At 37.3% G+C, this 15,754-nt stretch overlaps 1 protein-coding gene across 3 annotated transcripts in view; it reads left to right on the plus strand.

Annotated features, from left to right (window-relative positions):
* Positions 1–14,610: 14,610 nt before the first annotated feature.
* The window catches only part of ncana (neurocan a), a 107,014-nt gene continuing 105,870 nt past the window's right edge, over positions 14,611–15,754 (plus strand). For all 3 annotated transcript variants that reach the window (XM_053486980.1, XM_053486983.1, XM_053486981.1), the window contains exon 1: positions 14,611–14,904. The gene's annotated coding sequence lies outside the window, so the exon portion shown is untranslated. The remainder of the gene's footprint in view (positions 14,905–15,754) is intronic.

Consider the following 15,754-nt stretch of genomic DNA (forward strand, 5'->3'; position numbering starts at 1 on the left):
CATAAGCAGCCACTTGTGTATCACCACGGCAGAGGCAGTCCCAGATGATGATGGGTATTACAACTGTACAAAGATAGGTCACGCATCAAAGGGCCCAGCTGCCATCGAGGGGTACTTCACACACACGGTGACTCAACTGAAGCGTACTCTCGCAAGGGCTGCTCATGATGTGAATACTAAACACCCCTATACCTCAGAGCCTAATTGGGGGGTTTGGTGCGTGCTGTGTAAAGTGTAAGCATGTGTGTGTGGGGGTGTAATTTCATTACGCCTCTGCCTCTAAAGCACACACAAACACACATACACACCAAAGTCAGTGGTATCAGATCATACAGATTCATCATTTTAAATATATATATACATATCAAAACATACAATAGATGAAAGGATTTTAATATAGAGTTACACATTATAATGCCAAAATATTGCCTTCACATGCATCTGAAACTGAGTAACAATAAATTCTTAATCCATATGTTTTATTATTATTATTGTTATGGATTAAGAATAATATATATATATATATATATATATATATATATATATATACTGTAATATTAATTTATATACATAGTGAGGTCAATAAGTGTTTGATCTCCCAGTGATTTTGCAAGTTCTCTTACTTAGAAATCATGGAGGGGTTTACAATTTTTAGCACAGGTGCATTTCCACTATGAGGGACAGAATCTAAAGAAAAATCTGGAAATCACATTGTATGATTTTTGAACAATTTATTTGTGAATTACTGTGTCAAATAAGTATTTGATCAATTGCTTATCAGATTTCTGACCCTCAAGTACCTGTTATTTTTCTTTTAAATAGTCCAGCTAAACTCTGCTCATGATTCTAAATTAGTAGCACCTGTTTGAGGTCGTTAGCTGTCATAAAGACACCTGTGTACCCCACAATTAGCCAAAGTCTAAGTTGATACATTATATACATTATATATTACATAGATATAAACGCACCATGCATTTTAGGACCACAGTAAAAGATTTATTAAAGGCATATAGCAGATGATTTTAACCATGTTGCATAAAAATAAAACACAAGAAAAAAGTGATTAACAATGTGCTAATTAAGTGATCTTAACCCTAACTCTAACCCCTAATCCTGTATTTGCTAAATCTTAAAAAAAAAACAAAAAACGAAATATTTAACTTATTTATTAGCAAAACGTAGCCTTTATTTTTAGGAATCAACTTTTTAAAAAAATGTCTTGAATGGTTTAATATGATTTATTATATTCTATGCTGAAAACCACTTACAAATAAAAGCTTAATAAACACTAAATGACAGCTGGTTATGAAATCCGCCTAGTTACTACTTTTTTTTTTTTTTATTCAGTCAAAAAATAGATCTCAGTACTACAGTAGCAAACTACTGTACAGCATTACACTTTCCCACATTTGCGAATAGTTGCCTTCAGTTACAGGAGATACACGACTGTGCACTGGCAGTAAAACATAACCTTTTTTGTTGAAATGTGGCTTTTTTTTTCTAACTTTTTGAATAAACAAAAAGATAAGAAAATAAGACACAAGCGTAGCAAGAGTTACATTCGAATATCACAAAAACACCCAGACAAAACAATGCAAATACAATGCACTTACTGTATACAACTCTGGCACATTGATAAGCTTCAAATGGTTTTCAAAACAGCCTTGCTCTTTTCATTCAGTCATTTGAGATCCTTTCTTCTTTTGTAGTTTCTCACAGTAAAGCCATTTTCTCACAGCGAAAGCAGCAGCGCCGGGTTTTTCTTTCCCCTGAGCTATTACTCATGCAGGCCCACAACTCATGCAGATGAAGCTCAAATTAAAATCTAATTAACATTTGCCATTTGTTTAAGCCCCAGCCAGGATTGCATGCTGGAAAGCCCTGGTTCAAAGCCGTTGTCATTCGTCTCCTAAACGTTCTCACTGTTGCTGACAAACGAAGCGAGCGAAGTCGAACGAATCTGAAACGAGGTGGCGTAAACCAGACATTCGTTGTCGCTGTTGCTTTTGAGCTGCAGATGAAAAGACACAATGCGTAAATCCAGAAACTTGCTGGTTCATTCTTCGCAAACCCTTTAGATTTTTGGTTTGCGCGTCAGCTGCTATATCAACCATATTTTATGTTCCTGCTACTGTAGCTCGAAATAGTCCTGATATAGTAATATAGTCAAAGTAAGCTAATGAATGTAAGCTAATGTCGTAGTATGCTAATGAATGAACACTGCGAGGAATTGTAGCACTCATGCGCAAATATAGTTTAATCTGCTGGAAATATAGCAAATAGTAATTTGAGGTTAGGTTTGGCTTTTATTTGAAGTCTTGTTCATGTTCATTGAAGACATAGTTGTAGGTATCTACTAGATAATAATCTAGCGGTTAGACATAGTTGTAGGTATCTACTAGATAATAATCTAGCGGTTAGACATAGTTGTAGGTATCTACTAGATAATAATCTAGCGGTTATTATCAAGTCAACAAATTAAGGTTTAAACCTGAGCATAAACAGTGATGCTGGTAATAACATTACCACAGTTAATGTAATGGAGTAAAGGTACTACCATTTATATCCCCTATATGGATATGACAAGTCCACTAACATTATTTCTCTTGGTTCCCAATCTTTGAATCAAATTATGTTATATACATACTTACAAAAAAGCATATCCTACTAAGGTCGCACAGTGGGTACGTGGTGTTTTCATCCTCTCCGCGTGCTTGGTGGGTTTCCTGCCACAGTCCGAAGACATGCAGAGTAGGCTAACTAGCGTTCCCAGATAGATGGACGGATGGATCTTTATTAAATCTTGCCTGATAAGTAGTGTGCACTACGAACATGAGCATTCCGCACAATTCAAAGTCCTGGTTTGGCTTGAACACCCAAATATAGTTTAATCTGCTGGAAATATAGCAGAAAAACCTTTTCCTCAACTTTGAGGTTAGGTTTGGTTTCTTCTGCATTGATTGGTTACAAGAATTCAGTCTCATCTATGATTGATTAGATGCTTTACTAAGCATGAAATTGCGAGCCAATCAGTGCTCCTTTCTCAGCCAGAGACTCAGTGTGTGAAAAGAAAGACTGATGGGAAAGAGTTGTTCTTATGGAGTTTGCCAATCATGAACAGAAGAAAAATGTTCCTCCTGGAAACTTGTCAAATCCCATATCGTTACCCCACCATGATGCAAACATGCACAGAAAGAATATATTTATTCCAGCAAGAGATAAAAAATCAGATCCAGTGTTTTCATGACTGATATTAACCGGTTAAACAGATTATAAATGGTTTACGCGAACCCTCTCATCCCATTTGAAAAAGTCTTTATGATCAAAGGCGGAACAAGTCAGGGTGTTCTGACAAGTCGCACTGTATTCCAATCGGGCTATTATTCTGATTATTTGTGGAATATGAGGCTCCAGGGAAAACGTACCTAAAGGCTTGCCTACACCTCAGTACTGTATGTGTACTTGAAGCCGCACTTTCTATAGTCTGCCCTTATTGATCCTGTCAGTGCAAACTGGACACAAACTACAGGTTGTTGAATAATTAATGAATAAAACATTGCACGGATGCTCACCCTGGTGCTATTGAGGTATACAGTACAGCTGGGGTATGTATAGCATATTTAATCATTTACTGTGAACTCTGAATTAACGAACAGCCTCCCTCAGGGGTAACAGCTCCATTGTGCATCAGCAATCTGGAAAATTCTACAAGTATGTGATTTAACTAATGTAATACAGTAATTGCGAACTTGTACCGAATAGCTAATGTATAGCCTTGTGCACTATTTAAAAAATAATAATTATTATTTTACATTTACATTATAAACCCTTTTAGTGTTCAATATTTTAAGTGATTCATTCAGAGGCTATTTTCTGGCATTTGAGTTTAAATTCATTTTTCACCAGCTCTTTTCTCACAATCCATTGTTGCTCTTAGGTCAGCTGCGGGTGACCGGCTGCCTTCTCCAACTTATGGGTCCACTTACTATTGTTTCTGCCGTTGGAGATGGAGAGACTTTTTGACATTTTGAAAAGGTTGCGATTCACACAGGAGAATCACTGTGTGATGGACAAAAAAAAAAAAAAGCCAGAAAATGGGCTATTATTGGAACATACATAATATATACTGTAGTGTCTTGCATACATATTTACCCCCTTGAACTTTTCCTCATTTTGAATTGTTCGAATTTGAAACTGAAATGGACTTCACTGGGATTAAATACTAATTAAGTACTATAAACCCATACAAAATCGCCTGTAGTGTTGAACTTCATAAAAAAAATCGACATAGTCCGCAATTCTTTAAATAATAATAATAATAATAATAATAATAATAATAAATACAAATGTTATTATTAAAATATTATTTTTTACATTGTTATATAAAACTTAATTAGACGTGACACAGTGAGTTGACTGGAGTAGACCTGCGTATAATTTACATGACAAGTGACTTTTTTGTGGATGCAGCCTACTGTAGCTGAAGGCAAAACTTACTTGCTGACCCTTACTTACTGGATGGTTAATCTGACAGGATTAGGTCCTGTGGAACGGCCAGTCGTTTACGTCTACCCGATAAATAAACCAAGCATGTAGACTAACTGGGTCTGTACTGTCTTCCCCAAAAACCTATAACTTATCTGTTAAATTGTTGTATTTGAAGTCTTGTTCATGTTCATTTAAGACATAGTTGTAGGCATCTGAAGATTTATATGCCCTCAGTTTCTCTTTAGCCAAATGTTTCTTGTTTGGCTACTTTAGTTAGCAGTTGTTATGAAGATAATAAATTAAGCTACGCAATCTTATTCAACATAAAGGGAGCAAACGTATTACCATACATATCGGCATTTAGGCCCCTACACAGATACAGTATGAGAAAAAACAACTAACATTATTTCTCTTGGTTTCCAATTTTTTAATAAAATTAGGCTATATACATACTTACAAAAGAGCACACTTTATTATGGTTGGTACGGTGGCGTGGTGGTTAACACTGTCGTCTTGCATCGTCCGGGTTTGATTCCTGCCTCGGGGTCCTTGTGCTTGGTGGGTTTCTTCCGTGTACTTAGCTGTCCTCCCACAGTCCAAACACATTTAGATTAGGCTATGTGCGTGTGAATGTTAATCGGAGGTCCTACCATAGTTGTGAAAATGGTCACCGTTTTCCTCCACAGACCCTAATTGGACAACAGAGGTTCCTATACAGTATATAAGAAATATTCACTACAAACATGAGCATTCTGCACAATTAAAAGTTTTGACTTGAACACCTCTTATGCACATTTTTTTGTGTCTGGTAATCACTGTTATGTACTCATGTCTCAGATTTTAAAAAGAGTCAGTATAAATACACCATTAATTATTTATTAATAAACTGGTTAAGGAGAGAATTAATACAAAAATCAAGAAGTGGCCAAAGTTATATTGATGCTACCATCACCATGTTTCACTGTGAATAATGGGGTTCTCAGGATGATGAGCATATGATGGGGTGTTGTGTGTAGATTCATGACCTGTCATATGGGTTAATAAATACAGTACACAACTACTATGTTTAAGTAATAAATTATTATATAATGATGATAATCATAATGTATTAATATCATAGGGTATCTTATTATTGTTGTTGTTTATTAGCCTATTGATTCGTCTTTTGAAAAATAGCTATATTTGATAAATTCTGGCATTGCATTCTTACCCCCTAACCATCAAAAGAATTATTGATTGTACTATAGCAACCTCTCTGGATTATTGCTTCATACCTCGCAGCTAAACAGTTCGAGCCAAAACCCGATACTGACTTTTACTTCCATGCTGGTGAAATATGTAGTGTTGGGAGCAGGTAGCTTAGATAACAATAACAGTCCTCTGGCTGTAGGTGTGAGGAGATGAAATTATATGTGAGCTACAGCACCAATAAAAATCTATAAAATGAACTTTTGGGTCACCGGAGCACCATTTCAGTGGGCTGTCTGATGGAGAAAAACTAACCTCATGAGAAATTCCTGTAAATTCTAAACTAGTGATGGCCATGAGGTTAGATTTGGAATATTGCAATGTTAGGTTAAGATTTTGTGTTCTTTTGAAACGGGTGATTATCTGACTGGTGTGAAGTCATAGCCGCTGAGGGCTACAATTAAGAGAAAGTCAAATGTATTTTTATTTTCATCCAAACCGGAAAATTACAGTTTTTCTTCCTAGAAACATGACCCGTGCTGATCCCCCCTTCAGACGTTGTATGATTACTCCATCTTTCTCTCTGGTTCTTCTAAGCTACATCCAGATGCACTGTACATATTAATAACCAGCTGTTGGGATTCCATGAGAAAGACTAATAACATCAATTAACAGATTAATTAGTACACGGCCCACTTGCCTGAGGGATGATGGTGTGAATCGTACCTCCTCTGGTGTTTCACTGATGTGAAGGCTTCTCCCCATGACTTGTCTTCTGTATTGAATGATTTTCTGGATGGAGTATTATATAAAGGGTGTTCACGTCAAACCGGGACCTTTGATTGTGCAGAATACAGTTATGAGAGTAAAAAATTCATTTATTACTCTACAGTATATAATCCCCAAGCTAGTGCTTGAAGACCATTAAGGTAGAAACTTTTTTCAGTACACTGGATCCATAATTGAACTGCCTGCTTCAAGGTCAAAAACTCCTGGCCTCCCAGGAACTCCTTTAATGGCCCAAGTGCATGTAATGTACAATTGGTGTACAGAATAGGTTCCAAAGACAGATGTGTCTCTTTCATATGTTGAAGACAATTTATCCATCATTTTTCAAGGGTTGGATGCATAACTCGTTGAACGTTCACAGGAACCTGGGCCGGAATCGGCATACACGGACTTACGTCCTTCTTTAAAACGTTTGCGTCTTTTCAAAGTCTTTTGAAAATGTTAATCGATTTTTTTTTATGCCTCTATTCACAAGAAATTTCATTACAAGTTCCGGTTTGACTTGAACGCCCATCATATATCTCTAGCATAGAGTGTATGCAGTGTCATACAGTATATTAAAGTGGATTTTAGTGGCCAGATCTTATTTTACTGCCAACTGAGTCCAGGCTGTTAATGGAAGATGAATTGTTATTATTAAAACATATTGAGCTGTCAGTAAAGCAGCTGTCGCGGAAGCACTGTTTTTTTTTTGGGCTTAAAGCCATATTTAGAGATCAAGTAGGTAATGCGGAAATTGTAGATCATATTTAGAGTTTAGATTTAACTGTAGGTGTAAGCGCTGCTCAGAGATTTATGAAATACTTGGATACTTTAGTATTTTTTAGTAAAAAAAATAAAACATGCAAGAAAAGAAATAAGGATGATGTGTTGAACAAGTTCTCTCAGTGTACTGGATCCATGATCTAGCTTAATGTTTGAAACACTGGCCTTACAAGAACTCTCTTAATGGCCCATATATATATATATATATATATATATATATATATATATATAAAAAATCTCTAAAGCGAATTAGATTTTATGATCCCTGTGGACTATATAAAGCAAGTCAAATAAAAAACAAGATATGACCAAAAAATACGACCAGGTTCACTGTGGGTGGAACCCATGTTAAATCAAGTTTACTTACCTTTGATTGCTGTAATCACAACTAGGACTGTTGAAAAAAAAATGAGCTGCTATTAACTCTTTATTTGAATTATTTAAAACCGTAGATCAGTTTATTACTAGTCTCCCGCTTGCATGCTGCATCATATTGCAGATCATATTGCAGTTGAAAGCGAGAAGTCGGATCGATTGGCATTTTCGATCGGCCAGTTTAAAGAGGTGTTTGCTTTCATTAGTGGTCCATACGCTACTAAAAATCTTCTGCCAAGAAAACACTAAACAATGAATAAGCCGGCACGAACTATAGGCAGGTTATTTCAATAATCTACAAAGAAATTCAACTTACTGGAAATACAGAGAACCTACCTTGTGTAAATATCGATTTGCCGTTTTTTTGTTTTTTTTTTAGATATCCAAAAACCCTCCCTTCCCTCCCTCTCCATCCTTTCTGGGAGTGTGTGGATGTGTGTGTGTGTGCATGCATTGGGCAGCAGTGGGAGGATTGTGTTTTCAGTCTTGGAGCAGTCAGCAGTTCTTTACAGTACTTCAAGTTTTCTTGCAATAACTTCACCGATTTTATGATAAGCCTCAAAACAGGACCCAAGATTTTATTCCACTGTGGTAAAAACAACAACAACAACAACAACAACATAAAACGAACATTTCCTGTGAAAGTATTCAAGGAAAAGGAGTGTATATTTCAGTTAATATCTTCGTAGCTGGACACACACTCCAGGCAGGCTCAGTGTGAGATTATTGTTCCGAGCTACACACTGTGCTGGATATCAGGCTGAGAGAAGGATCGCAGTGGGAGTAAGCCATGGGACATCACTGCATTTCATCTTGAGTAGTTTTTATGGCATGTAATGTTGTTTCCAAAGAATGGCCTCGATGTATTTTATTGGGAGTTATTAAATAAACGCTAATACCACTCCAGACAAAGTGGTATATCTACTAAATTGGATGACACAAATCCAGTCATGCTCTCTACAAAAAAAGATGTATCGTGTTTACTCCTCCATGTACAAGCCGTGAGAAGTATCAGACATTGTCGGTGGGGGTTTTTAGAGTTCATTTAAAATTCCCTTTAAAATGATGTCGGGAAGTGTTAATCAGTCATTATTAATTGGCCTGTTCTAGTGTTTCCTGGTCGTTCTATAAGATTTATCTTGTGGGATTTCGCAACGGTGTAAACCCAAACAGGGCATAACACTCCAACGTGCTATCTGATCCTGCTAATTAATAAAATGAATAATTGAATGTTCTAGGATTGAACTCTTCCAACTCACCTGAATCATGCAGCACTTAGCGCTAAAATAATCAGACACGTAGAGCCGAATTAACGCAGGAACATCCTTCAGGCCACTAGGTTTTGATGCTGTTGCTTGGAGATATGTAGAGTCTTTCGGAAAAAGTTGAAACCATCTGGAGCGCGGAGTGCGAAATGCCTTCTGCAAGACATGAAACGCGTTCGGTTTAAATAACCCTCCTCATGGGTGCTCAGAGAGCTGCAGGCACACACCGGCTTTTAGTAATGCCTCTCCTATCATAAGCCTCATTTCCACTAAATTCGGAGGCCATTACCCCCATTACGCTTCTCATGACTGATGGATATATTCAGGCCCCTGAGATCCAGTTCTCAAGACCGGCTTGAAATATATTACAACATGTGCCAAATTCTTCTTTAATGAAAGCCTACATAAAAGCATCCGAACCATCTCTCCAGCCATTCATAGCAACACAAAAGTGAAATATGTATCAATCTATATCATCTATCTGTCTGTCTGCTGTCTGTCTGTCTGTCTGTCTGTCTGTCTGTCTGTCTTCTGGATTGTATTTTATGTGGAACCCTAATACAAAGTCATTCCCTTTCTAAAAAAAAAAAGCTATCTTTAAGCAAGCAGAATAATGCAGAAGCGACACTGGCCAATTTATTAGGTACACCTTCCTAGTACTGGATTGGTTCTCATTCTTCAAACCAATTTGAGATTATTTTAAGCCCAAATAAAGGGATGAACATGTTCAGCAATGTGTAAAACCATGCTCAGGGTACTAAAGTGTGCTAAGAAAATATCCCCCACACCCATACACCACCACCAGTACCGACCTGAAGCACGGATACAAGGCATGATGGATCCGTGCTTCATGTTGTTTATGCTAAATTCTGACCCCACCATCCGAATGTCTACCACACGACTCGAGACTCAAACCAGGCAGTGTTTTTCCAATCTTCTATTGTCCAATTCTGGTGAAGCCAGGTGAAACGTAACCTCTGTTCTTGACAGGAGCGCCTGCTGCTGTACCCCATCTGCTTCAATGTTTGACATGTTGTGCATTCAGAGATGCTCTGCAGAATACTTTAGCTCAGTTGTAATGAGATGGTTTTTAAGCTACTGTTGCCTTTCTATCAGCTCGAACCAGTCTGGCCATTCTCCTCTGACCTCTGGCATCAACAATGCATGTTTGCCCAGAGACTTGCTGCTCACTGGATATTTTCTCCATTTCAGACCATTCTCTGTAAACCCTGGAGATGGTTGTGTGTAAATCCCAGCGGATCAGTAGTTTCAGACATACTCAACCTGTCTGACACAAACTAACCAAAGTCACTTAAGTCAATTTTTGCCTAAACTCTGATGATTGGGTTAAAATTCAGCAGATCGTCTTGACCATGTCTAAATGCATTAGGCTGCTGGCATGTGATTGGCAGATTAGATATTTGTGTTAACAAGCAGTTAATAAAGTGTCCAGTGAGTGTATATAATAATAATAATAATTATTATTATTATTGTTTTCCTTGGACAACAAACATTCTTTTTCTTTTATGCAATTGCAATTTTCAAAATTGCAAAAATTCTAATTACATTTAAACCCAGTTTAAGCAGCTAATTCCCATCCATAGCATAAATATTACAGAGTGGTTCCTCTAAGCATCATATTACCACCAACCGCACCTTACCAAAGTGCTGTCCAAACTCTTCCACATGTCTAGTGTCGATGTGAGGGACATTGTCAGGATTTCACAGCAAATTTCTTTCTTCACCTTAAGGAAAGCAGCAGGAACTGGAAGGTTCTCCTTTTGAAGACCTTTTGGTCTGTGTGTCTCATTTCAACAACTCATCTTTTTAATATGTTTTTATATTCAATTAGTTTGAACAACCAGCAATCCCTGGATTTATTTTTATTATAGAAAGAAGAATTTATTTTATATTTTACAGAATGCATTTCATTAAACCTGTGATTCATCTTAGCTGCTCTTCTAGATGATGAATCAACACTTTCTGGCCAATTTAAGAATTCAATTTCAGCAGCGGAGTTGAAGAACCCTTAACTCTTCAAATAACCCTTGGAGAATCATTATGGTTGTGTGTGTTGTATAAAACAAAAGATAAGAGCAGAGACAGCATGTAAATTATTAATGTTAAAATAAAAAATAAGGAAAACTACAGAGACAGTAAACTGCCAGTAAAATGTTTTGGTGTAAAGCCTCTTCATGTGTGCATTCATCTCTTTCTGTTTTCAAAGCAAATGGTTGGAATACAAGATGTCAAAGGGCATTTCTTTCATCCTTTCCGTATGGTATTTCATCATTCATCTTTAGTGAGCATGCTTTCATGCAGAGGGTCAAGGTGAATCTGGAACATCTGCAACACTGGCAGTGAGATGCGAGCCTATGGCAGGACACCATGCACATACTGTACTGTACATATTCACACATATGTAATTTCGAGGTAACTAGAGAAATTCATGAAGACATAGGGAGAATGTAAACTTAGAGGGATTCAGGATCCAAAACCTGGACTTGTGAGGCAACATTGCTACAGTAACAACTGCACCACCATGAGGTTTTCCAAATGCAATGGTTTGCCAAGTTCTTTCTAGGTGGCCAGTACTAAATTAGGAACGAAATCTAAAATTGATCATTCAGGGAATCTAGCATTTCCTATACTGTAATGTGACAGCTTTTAACATTTTCATATTTCTTATTTCAAGCGTGAAATATTACTGTTTTGATAACAGATAGTTCTTATAATTGTATTTTTCTTACTTTTTTTTTCTTTTTTTTTTTTTAGAAAGAAGCTAAATTATCTGCCAAAAGGATAGAATCAGTTTATCTACAAACTGGCAGAATCACTTTCATAAATCATTGATTTCACTTAGAAATTATATGTTTTCAATTTCTAATAATCTCTTTATAAGAAATATTAGATACGTTTGCAGCACAGCATTTGTAGTGAAGAAGATTTTCATATCAAACACTTAATTTACAGCATTAAAATAATGGATAAATAAAATTTTAGAAATTGCATCTACTTACAGTAACTCTTTGGCCATCTGAAAAAATAAAGCTTTAATAAAGGCAAGACTTTCTGGATGATTATGATGATAATAATGCTTGTATTCAAGTCCTGTTTATGTGTGATGCATTGCTTTGAATTTAAATAATTCTGTGATGGTTTCGGGATCCTTGTGAAAGTTTTATCATTAGTCCCCTAGTTTAACGGAGGCATTAAGGACGAGGTCATTGTTCTTGCATCAAGTTACATCATCGGCATATTTGAAAAACTTGTCTGAACCTTTTTGACTGGGGAGTCCTTGAATTTCCATCTGTCCGCTATCTGTTTCTCCTTGGAGCATGAAACATGCAAGTTAGTGAGCTTTGTTTAAAAAGAAAACAAAATCAGGATTGATCTGGGAACGTGGGCGCAATACACAAAACGGACATTTGTAATTTTTGGAAATTTTCCCAAAATAAATATTTGATCAGTCGGTGCAATGAAATTCTCATACAGAGTGCAATAAAATTCTGGTGTGACAACATCAGCTGCTCTTCTCAAGCAAAAAGATGAATATATTATATTATATTATATTATATTATATTATATTATATTATATTATATTATATTATATTATATATATACTCACCTAAAGGATTATTAGGAACACCTGTTCAATTTCTCATTAATGCAATTATCTAATCAACCAATCACATGGCAATTGCTTCAATGCATTAAGGGGTGTGGTCCTGGTCAAGACAATCTCCTGAACTCCAAACTGAATGTCAGAATAGGAAAGAAAGGTGATTTAAGCAATTTTAAACATGGCATGGTTGTTGGTGCCAGACGGGGCGGTCTGAGTATTTCACAATCTGCTTAGTTACTGGGATTTTCACGCAGAATTATTTCTAGGGTTTACAAAGAATGGTGTGAAAAGGTAAAAACATCCAGTATGCGGCAGTCCTGTGGGCGAAAATGCCTTGTTGATGCTAGAGGTCAGAGGAGAATGGGCCGACTGATTCAAGCTGATAGAAAAGCAACTTTGACTAAAATAACCACCCGTTACAACCGAGGTATGCAGCAAAGCATTTGTGAAGCCACAACACGCACAACCTTGAGGCGGATGGGCTACAACAGCAGAAGACCTCACCGGGTACCACTCATCTTCACTACAAATAGGAAAAAGAGGCTACAATTTGCACGAGCTCACCAAAATTGGACAGTTGAAGACTGAAAAAATGTTGCCTGGTCCGGTTGTGGGGGTGTAATGGTGTGGAGGATGTTTTCTTGGCACACTTTAGGCCCCTTAGTGCCAATTGGGCATTGTTTAAATGCCACGGGCTACCTGAGCATTGTTTCTGACCAGCTCCATCCCTTTATGACCACCATGTTCCCATCCTCTGATGGCTACTTCCAGCAGGATCATGCACCATGTCACAAAGCTCGAATCATTTCAAATTAGTTTCTAGAACATGACAATGAGTTTACTGTACTAAAATGGCCCCCACAGTCACCAGATCTCAACCCAATAGAGCATCTTTGGGATGTGGTGGAACGGGAGCTTCGTGCCCTGGATCTGCATCCCACAAATCTCCATCAACTGCAAGATGTTATCCTATCAATATGGGCCAACACTTCTAAAGAATGCTTTCAGCACCTTGTTGAATCAATTCCACGTAGAATTAAGGCAGTTCCGAAGGCGAAAGGGGGTCAAATACCGTATTAGTATGGTGTTCCTAATAATCCTTTAGGTGAGTGTATGTGTGTGTGTGTGTGTGTGTGTGTGTGTGTGTGCTTATATGGAAGCCTTTAAATATATTCAAATTTAAATTCAAATTTTATTTGTTACATACACAGTCATACACAGTTCGATACGCAGTGAAATGTTTGTACGACCGCCAGTGACCTTAAAAAGAAAATAAAAACTATATATAAGGAATAAATATTAATAAAAAGAAATACGAACAAAAATAAATTTAACTAGTAAAATAAACAAATTGTACAAATAAGGGCAAAATAAAAATATTACAAAATATAGAAATATAGGAATATAGGGGGAAAGTATATATAAATATTTTAAAGTGGCAATGGCTGTGCAAATATGCTTGGAAAGTGACTTATAAAGGTGTCATGTGCAGTGGTACAGTATATGTGTATAAGGTATACAGTAGGTAAAGATATAATTACTTTCAATAATGTGTATATTTTACTGTTACTGGAAAATGTGAAAAATGTAAAACTCCCGAAATGAGTTAATTATATTTATCATCATGTTTTTTTTTTGTAATGTTTCATAAAAATAACCAAAAATAACAATAAAAAAACATGATCATGTGTAACTGTGCCTATGTGACCCTTTAAAATATTTGACTCAGTCCTGTTTGTATAGTTGGTTAAAATAAAATAAAATTCAGTTAATCATATATATCATATTCATCATATTCAACACTGTACTGAAATTTATGGTAAATTAAGATCCTTTTCTTACGCGAAACATTGCTGATTTGATCGCATTTAACCGAACAACATAACGTTTTAGTGATCACTCCGTCACTGAAAATGATACATGATGTTATAGAATGCAATTAAGGTTTATTACATCACATCTGCTTAGAGGATGTTATTGAATACTGCTAGCTTGGGGGCGTGGTCGTCGCTGTGTGGGCGTGGTTTGTGCGCCTGGGGGCGGGGTTAGAGCCTCCTGTCAGTAGCAGCACCTCTTTGTTTGAGCTCTGCGCCTCTAACGGTGGAGGAGCCCCGGCAATCTGCGCGCGCTCTCTGTCTCGCTCTCTCCCGGGTATCGGGACGGCATCCGAGTGTGTTCAGGCTGTCGGGAGACGTGTGTGTGTGTGTGTGTGTGTTTCGGGTTGTGTATTTTTTTTTAGGTCATTTCTTTAAGCTGAGTTATTTATATTGTGGTGAAGAGAAGCGTCCAGGCATCGCACAGCCTGAGGCAGCGGACCGGCGCACCTGCGCTCTAACGGCTTACCGGCGTTTAACGGCGGCGCATCAGAGACCCACTCGCACCCCGGGAACCTGCCTGTTTCTGCAAAAGGCAAGAAACTTAATTGCTTTAGAACAGAATTGTCGCACCAGCGATGACACACAATATCCAAGTGCGCGCGTGTGCATGGTTCAACTTATTACTGTCTTTACGCACTGACTTTTAACATGATGAACTGGACTGGAACTGGGAGAAAGATCCTTGTCTGTCCTTTCTGTCATATGTGTGATTTAGCAAAATTGTCGGTATTGATGTTTTTATAATAATAATAATAATAATTAAAATAATAATAATAATAATAATAATAATTATTATTATTATTATTATTATGTTCTTTATGAATGATGTCAGAAATAATAACTCACCTGACAGAGGTGGTGTTGAAAACTTGTATTTAAGTGTAATTTCATTTCCTTGATTTATTTGTGCACATTTCATGTGACACCATGTTGTTAAAGGGCTCACTGTGGCTGTTTATGGTTGATGGTAATGTCTGGATACTACTTAGGCTGGTTAACAGCAGGGAACTCCATCTGATGTCTTCCAAAGTCTCTGCCACCTACTTACTGCCGGCTGCGGCATTCACTCCTAATGAAAGAGTGTGTGTGACGGAGATTAGGCTGACCTCGAGGTGTTTAATGAATCGCCTTTCTCGCATTCGAAGTCCTGAAAAGACGCAGCCACTGGTCGAGGAGTTGCACTTTTTATTCTCGGGACCACAAAGCTTTTTTTTTTCTCATTTAATCTTCTCGGTCATCACCCTACTGCACTGCTTGTGTACGTGTGTGTTTATGTGTTAATATAGTGCAATATTGCACCAGATACAGTAAACACCTTTTACGCGATTATCGATCCACTCGTGCATGGCCTCCAACTCCTCAAATCCCCCCCCACCCCGCCT

This window comes from Clarias gariepinus, chromosome 25 (assembly GCF_024256425.1).
Source record: "Clarias gariepinus isolate MV-2021 ecotype Netherlands chromosome 25, CGAR_prim_01v2, whole genome shotgun sequence".
Classification (NCBI taxonomy): domain Eukaryota; kingdom Metazoa; phylum Chordata; class Actinopteri; order Siluriformes; family Clariidae; genus Clarias; species Clarias gariepinus.